This window comes from Cnephaeus nilssonii (assembly GCF_951640355.1).
Source record: "Cnephaeus nilssonii genome assembly, contig: SCAFFOLD_35, whole genome shotgun sequence".
Lineage (NCBI taxonomy): Eukaryota > Metazoa > Chordata > Mammalia > Chiroptera > Vespertilionidae > Cnephaeus > Cnephaeus nilssonii.
In genome coordinates, this window is record NW_027645417.1 from 1,365,779 (window position 1) to 1,382,500 (window position 16,722).

General features: G+C 44.2%; 1 pseudogene across 1 annotated transcript; it reads left to right on the forward strand.

Annotated features, from left to right (window-relative positions):
• The first annotated feature begins 546 nt into the window (after positions 1–546).
• LOC307096645 (phosphofurin acidic cluster sorting protein 2-like) lies at positions 547–2,979 on the forward strand (annotated as a pseudogene). The gene is made up of 2 exons: positions 547–1,400; positions 1,543–2,979. The product of its transcript is annotated as a phosphofurin acidic cluster sorting protein 2-like (transcript).
• Positions 2,980–16,722: the final 13,743 nt, after the last annotated feature.

The window sequence follows — 16,722 nt, forward strand, 5'->3', positions numbered from 1 at the left end:
TCTCTGGGACTGGATAAAAGGTAAAATGGTAGACATGTACTTCTTTTACTCAGGTGTGTGCAGAATGTGAACAGTCAACAATGAACTCAATAACAATGAGGGGATGTGTGGTCTCTGCAGAGAGCAGAGCAGTGCCTGTGCTTCGAGGGGTCTGAATAAAGGAAAATGACTTTGACATTACAAAAATATGTTCTTATAGATGCAAAAAGACAATAGACAGGCTCAGTTAAGATAAAGATAGACCTTTTTTTCAGGGAAGATGACAACCTAGGACACCACTATCCACCAAAAGCTGCTTTTAGTTAAAAAACACCACACAACACTTTAATTTCAGACCATCCTTTGTGATTACTTTAGGTCTCTAGTTTGCAAGGCCGCCAGGTTAGCATGTGGTCCCTGCGATCACTCCTGTCCCACCTCTTGCCACCAATCACTGAGTGCTTGGGGTTCAGTCTGAGCTGCAGCCCCCAACCCACCTGGCAGTTTATGAGCTGCCTCTGATGGCATGTTCCCCCTCTCCCAACACAGGATAGAAATCATACCGCTATGTCGGCGCCTGCGGGCCTGGACAGCATGCCCATCGCACTCAGCACGCAGGTGCCCATGAACTTGATTTCCACCTGGGAGGTGGAGTGCTCCAGCCCCACCTGCGTGCCCAGGCTATGTAGCCTCACCTTAACCAAGCTGCTGATCTACAAGGAGCTGGAGAAGGCGCTCAGTGCTGTGGTGATCACTGTTAAAATCCAGGACTCCAAAAACATCTTGAGGTCAGACGAGATTCTGCTGCCCCCTAGTGGTCACGTGAAGACCGACCTGGCGCTGACTTTCTCCCTGTGGTACCCTCACTCCCTCAAAAGAGAAGGCAACAACTTACAGATCATGCTGCAACAGAAGCAGCGCCTTAAAAACCAGACCATCCTGGGTTACCGGACGCTCGCCGTGGGCACCATCGACATGGCTGAGGTGTTGCAGCGACGCCTCGAGGGTGGCCAGATGCTGAGCCTCCATAGCACCATCACGGAGGCATCTGCCCACGTGGCTGAGGTCAGCATCTCCTCCCTGTCCAGCCAGCCCATCGACCCCGAGGACAGCACCCAGAAGGCTGGCCTCAAGGCCAAGTCTCGGGTTCATTATCTGGAGATGGAGTATGAAATATTCTCAGATCAGCAGGCCAGCAATGATCCCAGGCACGGGCAGGACCAAAAGGAGGAGGACTTCGACTTTGAGGAGTCCAAAAAGCAGCGCCAAGGAGAAGTAAGATCCCCATTGATGACCAGGCAACAAGATGCCAACAAGAAAGTTGGGGCGTGGCTGCGCAGGGTGCAAGTGCGGAAGGAGGTCCTGGACTCAGAGCAGGAGTCTTCGGAGCAGGTCCCTGAGGTGGAGGACCTGGATCTGCTGTAGGACTCACTAAAGAACCGTGACAGTGGCCTATGAGAGTGTCCTCAGGACCCTGAAGACATACCTGGAAGACCTGTCCCAGCCCAGCTCTCAGACAGAGAGCTAGAGCATCCACAGTGCCAGCGCCAGAGGAGCCTCCAGGTCCAACCCAGGTGACGGAGAAGACAAGCCTCAAGCAACCAATGGATGCATCACTAAGACCTAGTCTCTCCTCATCCCCTCCACCAGATCCCAGGGGAAGCAGGCAGGCCACTGGGGCTGGGGCACATCCCTGAAGGAGCAGCAGGTGGCACAGCCAGGAACAAGCGGGCCCACAGCCTGAATAACAAGCACTGCCCCGACCCGCTGAGCCAGCTGCAGATCCTCAGGGAGACGGTGTACGACCAGCTGAATCACATCCTCATCTCTGATACCAGCTGCCCCAGAACATCCTCCTCCTCAACACCTCTGACTGGCAGGGGCAGTTCCAGTCTGAGTCCTGCAGCAACACATGCTGCCCGGGGTGTGCACCTGCTCCAAGGCTGAGGTCCAGGCGGCCTTCAGCAACATCGTCTTGTGGATTCAGAGACCCTGTCACTACAATTCCCAGCCCCCGATGCCTGTGAAGATCCCGGTGGCAGGGGCACAGCAGTACTTCAGCTCTGTGCTGTGGCTCTTCCTAGAGCTGCTGTCCTACAACCGTGCCCCCCTGCCCCCGGATGGGCTACATGTGCTTCCTAGTCATCTGCTGGGTTCCCACCCCGTGGCCAGGTACCTGGGCTCTGCATTACCGCTACAAGAGCTTCTTCCAGGACCTGCCCAGGCGGGACCTATTCTACACGGAGGCCTAGAGGGCTGTGTAGGACAGGCTGGGCATGGTGTTGAGAATCACACAGTACACCGCGAGGCCAACTGTGTCCACCAATTGCCCATCGTGGAGGCCACACTCACCTACAAACAGAAGAGCCCCAATGAGGAGTCCTTAAACATCATTCCCTTCATGGGGGTGGTGGACCTTGAAGTGTGGGACCATTCTGGGTCGCATCAGGACACTGAGATTATGCGGCCCGCTTGGGCTCTAGCGTGCTGTCATTGGCCCCCCCGCTCCCCCCGCCGCCCCGGCCATACAGGTCTGCGGCAAACAAGGAGGCCTCTCATATCCTTCGGGGCTGGTGCTGAGCTGATGGGGCTACTGGTAGATTACTGGACGGCAGCGCAGCCCACAGACAGAAAGAGAGACTCTGAGAACAAAGACCAGGCTACTGCCAGCAACACCCTCAAGTACACCTTCCAGTCTCTGCAGGTCAGCAGGCTGCCCAGCAGTGGTGAGGTTGTAGCCACGCCCTCACGCCCTTCCAGTCCATGACTGTGGACAAGGAGAACAACAAGAAGGTGATGTGTTTGTCCAAGAAAACCAAGGACAAGGACATGGTGTACCAGAGCCAGTGCCTCGAGGGCATCAGCCGCCTGATCTGCAGGGCCAAGCACCCTCAGGACACACTGCGGGTCCTCGTTGACGGCGTGCAGTGGAACAACGTGAAGCTCCCACATCAAGCACTTCCCCACCCGCATCTTCAGATGCTCCAATCGCACCTTTGAGCCTGCCTGTCCCCTGCCCATCCCCCTGCCCTGGCCAAGCCCGGGAAGGACCAGCTGCTTTTCTGTTCACAGTTTAGTTTAGCACGGAGACAGGCCCAGCTGCTAACCAGCCCAGTGGCCCCAGGACACTCACTCGTGGTGTCCAATAAACTCCATCCTCACAAGGCAAAGCAGAAGAGAAAAAACAAAGGACCAGTGTGGTAATGACCACCTGGGCTCACTGATTGGACAAACGGGGCAAATACCAGGTGCCCACCTTCCTGGGCAGGGACCCCGCATTTGTCCCCACCATCCGTGTTGTTATAGAGCATTTGCTACAACAGGTGAGAGACCAACCATGTACCAGGTGAGCCCCTGCCCCTGCACAGCACAGTGGTCATTGGCCACCTGTTTGCTCTGAAACTTCAGGTCACTGCATGTCTCTGAGTGTTTGTTCCTTGGAACATGGGGAGAAATGAGGCCCAATAGGGTTATTGTAGGGTCTCAGTGGGGTGCCTCTGGGTGCTGGAAAGTGGAGAGGTCTGCTGGAGGGGCTGTGTTTGAGTCAATTGGTCATTTTCTCTTCCTGTTGGCAGAGTCTCTGCCAAATTTGTGATTCTCCTCAGGGCACAGGGCTAAGCACTTTTCTCATTAGATAAAGAGACTGGAGATTCCATTATGGCTCCTTATCCTGGGTGAAGCCAGATCAGAAACCCCAGGGTGAGCAGTGGGGTACAGACTCACCCAGCTATCTGAGATGGGTTTGGTTTGGGCTCACTCATTCAGCAAATATATGAGAAGTCTGCCAGTTACAGACACGTCTCTAGGCACTGACCATAATCCAGCGCACACAGCAGACCCCAAGCCTGCACTGCAGAGCTTCCTTCTAGTCGGGAGCGATTCCGTCACACTAGGCTACACAGGCTCATAGTGCCCACAGGACAGCCGATGTGACGTCCTCCTGGCCTCCTCTCCCTATGGCTGCATCTTCCCATACTGTGAAGAGGATGGTGGACCCCTGTTCCAGCAGAAAATGTGATTTGGCTTTGGATCAGAGCTGTGAGAGAAGTATGGGGAGTGTGAGTTCAAGGTGCTGGCAGAACCCTGGATCCCACTCATGGTGGGATTTCTGCAAGAGGGCAGAGGTCTGAGGGCTTCTCCTAGAAAAAAAGACACGAGTCAGGGAGCTGTGCGTGCGGATATGGGTGGTGTGGGCGAGTGGGGAGGTCAGTGGACAGAGTGAGCCCCTCAGAAAATTCATACCCTTCCGCTCCTAATCCCAGTCCTGCCTGCACCCCTATCCCGGGACCTTGCTCACCAATCTGGTAGAACCTCCTCAGTGGCAGCGTGGCTGTTGCTCTCTACCCATGGGAGGTAAATGTCAATGGGAGGAGAAGAACCCCACAGGCATCTAGTGAATTAGGCAGCACGTAGGTGCAGGAGCCAAAGTCTGAGGTGTTGGGAGGTCTCTGGGTTGCCAGAGGTGCAGACAGATTTTCTTTGTTCGCTCATTGGTCAGCTATTCCTAGAGCACCTACTGTGTGCCAATGAGTGACATGAACAGAGCAGACACCAGCCCTCCCTGTCCTCATGGAGTTGACTTTTGGGGAGGAGGGTAGTGGGAGGGGACAGGGACACTGAGAGAGCATGTCAGGTTCCCCTGAAGAAGGGGGCAGGTGGTTCCCTCAATGATCTAGACCAGGGATCCTCAAACTTTTTAAACAGGGGGCCAGTTCACTGTCCCTCAGACCGTTGGAGGGCCGGACTATAGTTAAAAAAAACAACTATGAACAAATTCCTATGCACACTGCTCATATCTTATTTTGAATTAAAAAAAAAAAAAAACGGCAAAAACACCCGCATGTGGCCCGCGGGCCGTAGTTTGAGGACGCCTGCTCTAGACTGTCAGGAGTGCTTTCTGCCAGCCCCTCCTGGGTGACCAGGCGCGTCTCTGCCAGGACTGCCAGGTTGAAGGTGGACAAGGAGTAGGTCTGGCTTCTGGATGGGCAGGAGCAGCAGGCACAGGACCCCAGGCTCTCTGAGTTGTGCTCTGGGAGGGCCGTGTGGAAGGAAAGGCCAGGCCTCAGACCCTGCTGCCCACCTCTCTCTCCCCAGGGCCATCTCCTGCATCCTGGGCATCTGGCTGGACCAGTACCCTGAAGATTTTTATCGGCCGCCAGAATTTCCCAGCCTGATCATGCTTTTGGCCTGCATAGAGCTCACCTTTCCAGTCCCAGAGCTGCCAAACCAGGCCCAGTATCTCCCTCACAGCTGGAGCACCTGAGCCCACTGAGGCGGAGACACAGGAGGAGGAGGAGGAGTGTGTGGTTGTGAGGGGGAGGGCATGTGGCTGGGCCACACAGAGAAGAGCCCCCAGAGGCTGTGGTTAGTCAGGAGCACAGCGTCGCTCAGGTCAGTGCCCAGGGCCTGCAGTCTGGAGGACTTCCTGGGGTGGGGGCTTGAACTGGGACTTCAGTGATGGAGATGGGAGGGTCCCTTCCCTGGAAGGCGCACAAAAGGCAGTCATGGTGTAACATGTTCTCTTCCAGGATCTACAGAAGCAGCTCCAGAGCAAGATCAGGAAACACCTAAAGAGGAAACGCCAACTCTGCTGCTCTCTCCAGACCCAGAGCAGGCTCCAGGCACAGCTGTCACTGCACTTCCAGATGTGGATCCACCTGCAGCTTGTGAGCCACTCGCCTCAGCTCCTGGGAGGCCTGTGGTCCCAGGTCCTGGGCCTCAGTGTGTGTCAGCTGCCATGGCAGAGAGGACTTTCCCTCCCTAATAATAGCAATTAAAATTTTTTTTCTGTTTATCTTACACACACTTAGAATTTTAAAGTATTTTTCTTATACTATTGAGTAACATTTGTATTGTAAATAAAATTTAATAATATTACATTAAAAATAAATTTAATTTATATAAATTTTAACTCTATGATCCTTCAAAGTGTAAATTCCAACATCAAGTATATTCACAATTTTTTTGCAACTGTTCCATAACATCACAAACACTCTCTAGTTTCAGAACATTTTCAGAACTCACAACCAAGGTATGTGTCCTGACCAGGAATCGAACCTTCAACCCTTTGGTGTATGGGATGCCTCTCCAACCAACTGACGAGGCACCCTGACCAGGGTGAGAAAGAGCAATATTTTTATTTGAATTTTTCATTCTGGTTTAAACTGCAGTTGGATATATTTCCCACACTTTTGGCCTATTCCTTGTTTTGGAATTTCTGTTTGAGACTTTTGCCCTCTTTTCCATTGGAATGTTTGCAAATCTGAATTGCCATGGATGTCAGCTTTTTGCCATGTAACTTGCAAATTTGTCTCTAGCTTGCCATTTGTCTCAATTTGATGTGTGTTTTGCCAATTAGATGAATTACATTTTGATGTGGTCAAATCTGTCTTCTGTTATCATGCTTTTTGATTTTGTCTCTCACTTTGCGTGGAAAAGATGTTTTCCGTCTTATCAGGAAGATAGGCTAGCTTGTATTGTATTTCATAGTTATAGTTAATTTCAGATGGATTGATAAAGAGTTCCTGTTTTTCAGATTGTTCATCTTTTTTCTTTTTCTTGTAAGGATGGGAGTAAGGACTTCCAAGCTCTTTATATGTCAGAGTGGAAACCAGAAGTCAATATTTTATTTGACAATGGCCCACGGTGGACATGACTTCCATTTCCCCCTTTCTAACAGCTGCCAATTTCCACACTCAGGTGGTTCTGGGGAGTGTGGTTCAGGGCATCAGAGTGGAGGTATCAGCACATCTCACTGGCCAGACCACAGTGATGATGGTTGTATGTGGCCATGTGACTTCAGTGAGTTTAATGAGATTCTTTATACTAGTGACCAGAAGAAAATTCTGGATGTTCTCAATTAAATTAGAGCAGCCGGAGAGTGAGAGAAAGAGACAGAGCTGTGAGCCTGTAATAGTTGGGAGCCAGTGGACTGAAGGGTCTTGGGTTTGATTCCAGTCAATGGTACATACCCTGGTCTGGGCAAGCGCAATAGGCAACCAATCAATGTCTCTCTCTCTCACATTGATGTTTCTCTCTCTCTGTCTCCCTCCCTCCCTCCCTCCCACTCTCTCTAAAAAAGAAGGGGAACATATCCTTGGGTGAGGATTAACTAAAAATATTTTTTTCTGAGAAGAATGGCACTGCCACTTGCATTAAAACCTCAGGCATCTTAGCTGAGTTCTTTAAGGCTTCTTCTTTTCACGTGAAAAATGCGTTGCAAGGATAAAATTGAGTAATAAAGTGCTCAACATAGAGTTGGCATGTGGTGGGCACTCAATATATATGGCCCGTTACTATAATAAATACACATGTATGTAAACAATCATCAGGTGGAAATACAAAGTGTGACATCAACAAAACAATCTAAAGCAGTAAGATGTTAACAGGAATTGCCCCGGGCCTTCCAATGCTCTACTTCTCCATTTAATCATAAAGGCATGGACTTACTAATTTCTGTATAGAAAGATAAAATATTGCAAAGGCACATATTCTCCTGAATTAATCTAAAATTTACTTATTTGAAGTAAAAATCATAACAGGATTTTGGGAAATCAAAAACTATTTCAAATTATTATCTATAAAATATGGAAACAAATCAGGAAACAGTTAACAAGAATATAGGGAGGGGACTTGCTCTGTCAAATAGACAGGATTCTCAAGCAGTGCGGAACGGGTGCTGCAGTGAGCAGGCCATGGGAGCTGGGCAGCGACATCAGGAACAGGGCCCTGCACACGTGGGACTGAGTGGATCATTATGGGGGCCCTTTGGCAACAAATAGCACTGGGACAGCTGGTCAATTATTGTGGGGAAAACTTTAGATCAATATTTCAGATCTTACCAAAGACATTTTAAATGTATTTAAGATCAACACATTTTACTGTGTCTTTTTCCTTTTGAAAATCTAATGCAGGTGGAATGAAAATTTTGAAAATAAAAAATGAGAGGATATAAATAGACTCTATTTAATTCCATGATATAGAGATAGAGAACACTTTCCACATGTGGATGTCTTTTCTGGGTGAGATGTAAAGGAGAAAAAAGGTCAGTCCTATGAAGTCCTGAGCAAAGAGCCTTGCAGACAGAGAGGTGTGTGTGCAAAGGCCCTGAGGTGGGGAAGAGCTCACTGGGTTGAAGAAATGAAATAGGGCCAGTGTGGCTGGAGGAAAGGGGAGAGTGTGAGACAGGAAGTTGTGCAGGCCAACGGGGTGCAGAGCCTGCAGAGTCCTGTTCAGGCTGTAAAATGTATTCCAAGTGCAATGAGGCCTTTTAGAGGGTTTTAAGTGAAAGACATTTAGCAACTATCTTCCTGTTTGTATTTGACAATAGTACTTTAATAATCAGATATGGCTGTTGCATTTTTCCTCAGATGCTTTTTCAGTGCCTAGCACATTTTATTCACTTTTATAAAGATACATTTTTAAATTTTAGAATGTTAATTCCTAGGTTTAATTTTCTAAAAAACCTACTGTTTCCCACGGAATTCATTGGGTGCCGCATTCTGGGTGTGGGGCAGGGCTCCGCTAGGAAAGCGCAGCGATCAGGTCCGCAGCGGGGTGATGGGCATCCCCTTCTCTTGCAGGGAGGGGCGGCGCGTGCTTGAGCTCCCTGATGGTCGGCTATTAGCTTGATAGTCATGACAAAGAGGTAGAGCCGCAGGGCCACGGAAAGAGGGAAGTCACTCCCTGCCCGCATGTCTTGGAGGTGCAAGGTCTCTGCTGGCAGAAGACAATGGCTTAGCCCAGCTCTTTGTGTAGATGCAGATTTCAAGCATTCCTCCCTCAGGGCATTTCAAGGAGGGAAGCCAAGAGTTTTGCGGATAGGTTTGAGCTGCCTGAAGTCTGCTGCCAAAACAGTACTGCTCAGCTATGGTTCGCTTTGCGGTTCCGATTCCACAGTCTCCAGGCAGGCCTCTGTGCTCATTGCCTCTCATCGTCCTGTTTTCGGCATTATTCCTTCGCGCGGCGCTTGAAGACCTGGAACCTTCCTGGGGGATCGCCTTTCTCGCATTCACCCGTAGGATCTTGGCATCGCGCTTGCCTTCCTGACTCCTGAGGTGAGACGGGTAGGGAACCTGGGAAGTGCGGTGGCCAACTGCGGGTTGGGTGTGACTTGAAGTGCGTGTCTCCTGTTGACTGCCTTAGCCAGATTTGCGCTGCTTTGGTTGCGCCTCATTTTTCCTTTTTTTAGAAAATATGCATTTTTCGATTTTTTGGTAGAGCACAGGGAGAGGGTCACATACTTAGGGAAATCAATGAGAGACAAACATCTATCAGTTGCCTCCTGCACACCCGTTGCTGTGGTTGTGAGCGCTGCCAAGGCATGGGTCCTTGAGTGGTGTCGCACCCCGATTCTCTCATTCTGTAGGAGGACGCTCCATCCAGTGATACCAATTGGTTTGGGCTGCGTTTTTATTTTTTATTTTTTTATTTCTAATTTTTAGTTTTATTTTTTCCCTGGGAGTGGTGTTGTCCCTGTTGCGACAAGGTGGCCTATTTCTTTGCTCGGCCTGAGCGGTCATTTGCCCGATCAGGGGTCCTCAGTTACTTGGGCTTGCCTGAGCACTTTTTTTTGTCGTTTGTGGGTTCCCTTTATCGGCTCTTTGATTTACAGATGTTCCCGTCTCTTCTTCCTTTGATCGTGTACATGTGGTGTGTTATGTTTTGCTGCCACCTTGTGGCTATTGCTGCAAGTCTTGGTTGGTCCTGTCTTGGCAACTTTGCAACTTCTTCGTGTGATGTTTGATCCTTTGCCGCCACCTTGTGGCTACAGTTGGAATGGCACGCGTTTTCACTAAGGATGTGTGCCTGTGTTGTTTCTTGAAGTCTTGTTGGCAAGCAATGCTTTTCAGATTGCCATCTGCTGTTTTGGGACTCGGGATTCTGCAACGAGGCAGAAACAGTACTTTTTGAAACTCGCAGGTGGGACCCGGTCCTGTTTTGATTTCTGTGGTTATTGGGAGTGAGTGTCGTGAGCATTTCAGGTCCCGTCGTGCTGCCAGGCTGTCTACTTTGCTCCGGGGACATGTGCTAATTTGTATCCTGTCCACTCTTTGGTACTGCTGCTTCTTTCTGTGCGTTGTTCAGTGTTGGTGTTGTCTGCACAGGATTGTCAGGTTACATGGTTTGGGGGTAAGATGATAGGGGTTGGTTCAGGTCACTGAGGTCTTGGTGCCATTTACACTGTGTGAGGGCATGTTGTTTACCTCCTGTGTCCGTCGCGTGGTGATATGCCTCTGTTGTGAAGTGCCTGACTAGGTACCTGACTCCCTGTATGCAGATCTCAGTTTTGATTGCGGAATCTGTGATCTCCGTGTGAATGGTGGGAAGGTATGCCTTGGTCTGTTTTTTTTGGGTTTGGACTGGGTGTGCCTTTTTTTTGCCTTTGGTTTTCTTGTCCATGTGCGCCTGTGGGTTCGGGTCCTTATTTGAAGTGTCCTGTGTCATTTTCTTTCGCCAGCTGTTTGGTGCTTATGGTCCGCGCTCTGGCTTTATGTGTCCTGTTTGCATTTGGTTCTTGATCTGCTGTGTGTGCTCTGCCAGGTTCCTTTTCTGGGATCCAGAATCTGCCTCCACTGTCTGGTGTGTGTGACCGACCGATGGTTCATGTGTTTACCTCTGCGCCGCCTGCAGTGCTTGTCATGGCCTGATGAAGTCCTGGCGCCACGATGCCCTGACTCAATTCTTTTTCCCGTTGTGCAATTCAGCTCCGTTGTGATTTACTGAGTGTGTTCCATTTTGCTCTTGTGTCGGTGTAAACGACTTAGGGATCGGTGTTCTGGGCCAGCATATTTCCCGTCATTTCCCCATTTGGGGTTTGTGAGGGAGGCCCTTGTGTAGACATGCAGATGAGGCATTTTTTCCCGGTGTGTTTGAACTAAGTTATTTCTCAGGAGCCCTTCTCAGTAGGTGTCTGGATGGTCATTGTCCATGCCTGTTGTCTGCTGCCTTATTTGCATAGGTAGTTTTGGGGCAGGCACGGGACGAGTAGACAGCTGGAGGCAGCTGTTTTGGTGTGGCTTCAACTGCCTATGAAGGAGTTGCAGGGGTCTGTGTGTGGAAGGACGAAGCAGACCTAGGCTTACGTTTCTGTTTTGCCCTGATGGGCATCTCGGGATAGGTGGAGCCAGGGTCCGTCGAAGGCGTGAGGATGCAGTAGGAGAGTAAGTTCTTCTTCCATTTTAACACAGCTCTCACGGGTCCTCAGTGAGTGCTCAAGGAGAGATATGTGGCCATATTCTCCATCCCTGCTTCGCCTGTTGTGAAAGGCACATGCTTTTCTGCTACGTGTCCAGGGCAGGCCTTCAGCACGATGCTGTCTCGGGATTGCGGGCAGCCTGTGTGGTTGCAGCAGTGCCTTGTCCAAAGGACAAAGGCCTGGAGCTGCATTTCCCTTCCTGGCTCCATTCCCTGACTGGCGGCTGCATGTGGGAGGCTACCAATGCATGTGTTTCTCTCTGCCGATGCCTCTCCTTTGCACTCTAGCTCTCTTTTGTAACAAAATGGGTGCTTACTGCTTTTAGAGAGGAGGCGAGAGTGCATTAGGCAGAAACAGCCATCATTAGAGGCATCCCTGCATTGGTTGCCTTCCGCATGGTAATACTGGCTATGGAGTGGGAAGCCTTTGCATGTGTTCCCTTCCCGGAATCCGTCCTCAGCTCCTTCCTTCTACAGGCTGAAGCTCTGTTCACTGAGCTACACCTTGTTGGGTTCCCTGTCTGTTTCTCTTATAAGCTCAGTTATAAGTGTCGTCCATGAGGATTCACAGGTGAGAGAAAGCATAACCAAAAAACTTTTTTCAGAAAGAACAATATTGCGCCGTTTTCATGGACCTTCCCTGAGGAAGGACAGTTTTTCTAGCCAAAGTGTCGTGGTGTCCTGACACGGTTGTTCTCGCAGGTAAGTATGCTGTTGGTTTGGAACTACGTCGTGGTGTGTCCAGGCTTTCTCTGTCTCTGCATCCTTTGATGTCAGTGAATCTGAAAAGGGAAATACATCCATGGGTTTCTTTCCCAGGTTTAGCTCCTCCATGTACAGATTTTCTTTTCTGTGTGGAGGTTGAGGTAAAGAGTGTTAAGCCTCTGCGATTGTCTGTGTTGCTGTTACACTGCTATTTGCGCAAGGGTCCCCACTTTTCCTGCGAGTTCCGTGCAACTGCCTGCTTGTGAGGGAGCTTTACCATCATGGCCTGTACTTCAGTCTTTAAGGTTGCAAAGAGGAGCCTGCTGGCACCGCCCCCGCCCCCCCACATGTGCTATTGCTTTGAGTTTTTATGCACACCTCAGCTGTCCCGTGTGCTTTCCTTTTTCTGATTGTCATACTGCTTCACCGTTTCTGTGGGAGCCCATTCGCCGCCAGCGGGCTGCTCCTGTAGATACCAAGCAAGAGGGATACATCAATCATGAGGTACACATGAAGTCATGCATGTGCAGTGGTGTTGTTCATTTGTAGTCTTGCCTTCTGTCTTCCTTTGTTTTGTGAGCTGTTGTCCTTATTTGCTTGTGTTTGCTTCATGTATGCTTTTCCAGTTCTTTCCTTTTGATGTTCTTGACCCATTGTTTCAGGTCTCTTTCAGTTTTACTGATACTTCTGAGCGAAATGAATTGCTTTCGCTTCCATGCTTTCCCCCATTTCAGTAGTCTAGCACTATTAATAATTGCATTGATATTTCTCCTATGTGTTAAGGAGGGAATTTCATCCTTCCAACTTTCCCTTTGTTTCCCTGTTTGCTGATGTGCTTTGCAGTATGTTCCCTCAGCTTCTGATTTTTTCTTCAAATTTCTTTATTGATTACGGTGTCACATACTTGTCCTCCTGCCCGTTCCCATCAGCCTCTGATTTTGTATGGCTTTAACCTGGTTTCCCAGTTTATTTGCTTGTTTATCTGCCTATTTGTTAGTTTATTACTTTGTTTGCTCATGTATTTGTGGAATTGCTTTTTATTTCTTTTCCAGGTTCTGAAGTTTCTCAGTTGTTTCTCATGCAGTTTCCTATTTTTTTATTTACTTGTTTACATGCCTACTCATTCCGTTGCTTAGGTGATTAATTTTTCATTGCTTATTTCACGTATTTACCTTCTTATGTACGTCGTGATTCACTTTTTTGCTTCATTACTTATTTACTTACTTAATTACTTACTTACATACTTACTTTCTTATTTACTTACCTATTTACTACCTTATTCACTTTTTTCTTTTTCTTTTTTCCTGGTTCGTTTCTGTATATTTTATTTTGCTTTTTTTTTTTAATGATATAGGTACTTGTTTATGCTTTCTGAATACTTAATATCTCAGTTTAAGCATTGCTTAGTTACTTTATGTACTTGTTCATTTATGTGTTTGCCAATTTACTTATTTATTGATTTATTTGCTTATTTACTTCATTATTTATTTTCAAAATATTTTCCTTTTCCATTATTTACTTGGTTTTGATTACTATTGATTTGATCTTTCATGTTATTGCGCTGTTAGTATTCATTTGTCATTTATTTTTTACTTAATTGCCTATTGTTTATTGTTTCCTTTCGTGTTCACTACATATATTTTTCAGCTTTTCTTTATTATTTATTTAATCATTTTTATGTAATTTGTCTGCATTGTATATTACTTCCTGTTCATTTATTCTTTATTGTTTTCTTGGTATTTAGTTTTGATTTCTTATTTATTATTTACCTGTTATTTTCCATTTTCTTCCTTACACGTTCTTAATTAGTTACTTTGCATGACTTGATGTGTATTTTGTCATGTTTTACTCATCTCTTATTTCTTTCTTTGGTATTTCCTTGTTACTTAGTTGCTGGTTTCCACTGTACTTGATTGCAAATTTCTTTAATTAAATGTTCTTGGCTTCTTTATGTATTAATTTACCTGTTATTTACTTACTGATGTATTTTGATAGTATTTCCTTACTTGGTTATGATTGTAAGTATTTTTTACTTATTCAGTTTCTTACTTAGTTATTATTCGGGAATTTTTAAGAATAATTACTTACTTACTTAGTTGCTTCGTTAAATTTTTCCCTGTAACTTCTTAAATTAATTATGTAATTTCTGCTTGTTTTATTCTTTACTTACCTAGCATTTGCTGTTCATTTCTCATTGTATTATTTACCTCTTTATTATTTATCGTTTACTTATTTATTTTTTTGTTATGTGCTTATTTACTATTTCTTTACTTCCTTATTTCATTATTTCCTTCCTTACTTTATTATTTTGTCAGTCCTTTATTTGCTTATGAAATTATTTACTTATTTTGTGATTTACTTTGGTGTTTACTTACATACTTATTTAGTTATTTATTTCTATATTGACCTTTATATTTGCATGCTGATTTACTTACTTAACTATTTACTAACTTTTTTACTTACCTAATTACTTTTCTTTTCTTTTTTGGGTCTATTTACCTAATTACTTTTCAACTTATTAATTTCTCATGTATTGATGTACTTATGTGTTTACGACTTTGTGTCCATATTTATTACTTTACTTACTTTATAAATTATTTATTTATTCATTTATTCATGTGGGTATTTCCTTAACGATGTATTTACATATTTATCCCTTAGATTTCCTCATATATTTAAGTACGTATTTATTTACATGATCATTTATTTACTTACTTAATCATTTATGTAAGTGCTTCTTTGTTTCTTTAGGGATTCCTTCATTTACTTATTTAATTGTTTATTTATTTACTTTTTAGCTTACTCATGTTATAAGCTATTTATCGATTTTAGTGTTTAGTGAACTAATTTTTTTTGCCTTTTGAGTGATTTACCTGCATACTTCTTCATTTACTTATGTATGCATTCAGTTATTCATGCACATGTTTGTTTTCATATTTATTTGTTTACATATTTATTTCTTTATTTTTGTCTTCTGTGTATGTATTCCTTACTTATGTACAAAGTCTCTGCTAATTTATTAATTTTCTCATTTACTGATTTGTTTCTTATTCATTATTTACCTTGTTGTTAGTTACTTCTTATTTACTTTGTTCTTTGCTATTTCCACCTTTTTTATTAATTACTTTGTAATTGTTGTTTATCACTTACTTTGTGTTTATTATTTATTTGTGAGTAAGCATTTATTTTCTCAATTATTGCTTATGTTTTATTTTCTGATATATTTCTTCAATTTTTATTATTATTTTGCTATTGGCTTATGTAGGATTTCCTTATTTCTTTTGTGCTTATTCATTTACTTATGTCTCTTTTCAGTTAGTTTTCATTTACTCGTGTAGTTATGTTATTATTTGTTTGCTAGTGTATAATTTTCTTAGTTATTTTTCCATAATCTGGTGTGTATTATGTATTTACTCTTGACTTGGTTATCGTTCATGACATTGTTCTTACTTACTATTTAATTTTTATGTCTCATTTACTTTTGATTTACTGTGTATTATTTACTTGCTATTTATTACTTTTTTTGGTATTTATTATTTAGTATGTACTTCTCATTTATCACTCATTTTCATTTTTTATGTGTTATTTACCTTTTATTTGGTATGGCTGTTTACTTGTTATTGATGAATTTCTTACTGATTTACATGTTGCTTGTTCAACTAGTTTCTCTTAATTGATTGTTAATGTCTTTCTTTAGTGATTAATTAATTCATTGATATTTTAATATTTAATTACGTATTAATCGTTTATTTATTAATTGTTTATTTCTCACCTATTTCTTAATTTTTGTTAGTTCTTTATCATGTATTCATTTGTTTATTTAGTAATGATTTGCATTTTATTAATCATTTCTTATCTGTTTTTTGCTTGATTTCCTGTTTATCACTTCTTTATTGGACTTAACCTTTTTTTGTTTACTTTTTTATGTAATTTTTTATTCATTTATTTATTTAGTTTTCCCTTTATTTATGTAGTCTTTTCTTTACTTTCACTTTCTATCGTGTTTTTTCATATAGACATTTATTCTTTAGTTCTTTACTTGTTTAGTTAATTCTTTACTTTCATATTTATTTACTCACTTACTTAGTCATTTCATCATATTGTCAGTTATTCAATAATTTCAACGGTTACAGCATAATTTACATATTTATTTAATGATTTACTCCATTATGTGATTATTTCTGTAATAATGTCATTATTTGCTCATTCAATTAATTCCTTGACTATTTCTTTCTTTATTTCTTTATGCAAGTCGTAAGTTATCTATTCTGTTATTTAGTACTTATTTATCCAATCATATATTTACCTATTATGTTATGTTAGTATTTACTTATTAGTTTATGAGTGAGACATGAAGTCCTTGGTGCTTATTGCTCTTCTTCATTTGCTGTTCTGATTTTTGTATTCAGTTTTTCTTTCTGGTGCTATCTTTATCTGTTCATGTTAGCTTCATACATGTTTTCCCATTATGTTACTTGGATGTCTTTGTTCCCTTGTGTTTCTGGTCGCTTTCAGCTTTTCTCCTATGTATGAGTGAAATGATTTCATTTCACTGCGATGTTTTCCCACATTCTGTTACTCCGGCAGCATTTACAATGACATTGGCATTGTCCTTAATGTTTTAGGGAGATGTTTTCATAATTCCACATTTCCATGTGCGTTTCGGTCTGTGAATGGACCTTCTTCTCTGTGCCATCACCTTTTCCATTTGCAGGGCTTCGCCCAATGTTTTCTTTGGTTCAGTTGTTCATGCTCCCATTTGCTTGTTTGTTTGCTTGTTTATTTCTTAATTTGCTCATTTGTTTACAAGTGTGATTTCTTGAGATTTTGATAGAGATGTAG